The following is a 2,199-nucleotide window of genomic DNA, read 5'->3' as shown; positions in this document are numbered from 1 at the left end:
CGGTAGCAGTGTGACATGTGCCCCATAAATATGTACAACTATTATGTATCCATGAAAGTTAAAAATAAAAAAAAATTTAAAAGAAAACCGTGCTAGGCACATAGTAGGTGAATGAATAAGATTTAGGCAGACCTCATTCCCTGCCGCCTCCTTGGAGGTTCCCTTTCTGGGCTCTCTCCTCCTTCAGCTATTTTCCATGCAGCTGCTCTCAAATACAGACCATGCCCTCCCAGTGTCTGAGGAGTAAAACCTGAATTCTGCAGCCGGCCTTTTAAATGTCTGCTCATCACCTTTCCAGCTCCTGCTCCGTGTCAAACACATCAGACTTTCTCCTCCAGGACATACGCCATTTTTACTTTTCCTGTAACACTGCCTCCTTTTTATCTCCTTTCTTACCTGCCTGGTGAAATGCTAGTCATGTAGTTCTAGCTCACAACTCATCTTTCCTGACTGCTGAGGAAGAATAAATTTCTACCTCCTCCAAGATCCCTATTTCTAGTTACAATGATTTATTTATAACCCCTTACTCAGTTACGTTATAATTATTCATTTACAATATCTCAATCACTATCTTTTCAACACCTCAAAGGTGAGATCTGCCCTTCTGCTATGCAGGAGAGCGCCTGGCGTGTACTGTAGTGGACGATAAAGGTTTGAATTAATTTAATTACCACAAAAATAATATTTGCCAGAATGTATGGTGTGGTTACCATGTGCCAGGCATACTGCCGAACATTTTATATGGATTAACCAACTCAATACAGCTGACAATCCAGTGAAACAGATACTATTAATGTTAGTTATTCCCGTTTTATAAATGAGTAACCTGAGCCTTCAATATATTAAGTAACTTTTCCTAACTTACAATTATTTGAAAAATAGTGAATGGGGGCATAAATATTGGGGTCCATGTATTCCCAACTAACACTTTGCACAGATATGTCTAGCTAGAAAATATGTCCTGCTTTCGAGGCAGAAATCATGTGTGTGCTCACGTGTGCGTGAATTCCACACGTCTGGCTTACACAGCTCCCATCTTCCTTGCTTTCTGTTTCTGTTTCTGCCTTTTCCTTTTGTTTCAGAACTTGCACTGATTCCTGATCCCTGAGTCCCTCTCAGAGTTGTCCTCCATAAATACATCTTCTAAGATTCTCTTTTTTTCCTTGACAGAACTTGCTCTTAAAAATCTTCCTTTCCGATGATCGTCCCCATTTGACTGTTCTTCCGTTCTTGGAGACTTTCGGACGCTTTGGCATCGACGTCATGGCTGGCCCCTCCTGTCACTGACTGTGAAAGACTGTGGGGTGTGAAATATAAGAGAGACAACTAGGAGAACGGTGCCCTCTCCAAACACGGGGGCTGGGCTGGCGCTAGCCCCGCCTCGGCAGGTGGAGAGTGGGCCATTTTCCGCAGCAGTCCTTGGCCCAGCAAACGTACCTTCCTTCCAGCCACCTCACCGCCACGCCCAGCATCCGTGTTGAGGGGCAGTCTCAAGCTTGCCTTACTTTAAACCTGCGCCTCGTTAGCTAATCCCAAGTAAAGTCATTACTTTTGTAAATGAAGTAGGGTAAGGTAGATGCTCTCTAGCTCACAGCATTGAGCAAGCTCTTACGTTAATTACAACGGAGGTGGTCTAGTAAGAGGAAAAGAAGCCAAGCCTCGGACAGTCCTTTAGTAGGTCCAGGAAGCGTGCCTTGCTGCCCGCCTCAGTTTCTCCTCCTGTGACACAGGTGACAATATTGAGCACATGACTATTTTGGAAAGCACCTTGACATACATTCTTTTCGTTATCCTGGGTTATGCAACAAAATGTCAGTAGCAACTTTTCTTAGTTTCTAATATTCTGGAGGGAAAAGGCTTCTGACTGAGTCTACCTCCCTCAGGACCTTTTGCGCTTTGATATTACCGGTGCTCTTGCCCCCACCTCCCTTTATTTTTCCCTTCAGTGTCTCCAAGATCATGACTGGTCACGTACTACAGCAGAATCGCGTTCAATGTTACTATGTAAACATTTTTAGAAAGTCAGGACAGTATTTTCTAATTAATAATATGCGTTTTGGTTTTCAAATAAGGTGCTAAATCAGTGGGAAACATTTCAATTCAATTACGGGCAATTTGTATTTAGCATATGGTTTTGCCAAGTAGTCTTTTGTATCCTGATTTAGGAGTCTTTGTCTATAAGCATTCAGTTTTTGTTTC

This window comes from Propithecus coquereli, unplaced genomic scaffold, assembly GCF_000956105.1.
Source record: "Propithecus coquereli isolate 6110/MARCELLA unplaced genomic scaffold, Pcoq_1.0 Scaffold253, whole genome shotgun sequence".
NCBI lineage: Eukaryota > Metazoa > Chordata > Mammalia > Primates > Indriidae > Propithecus > Propithecus coquereli.
Note: the sequence above shows the minus strand (reverse complement) of the source record.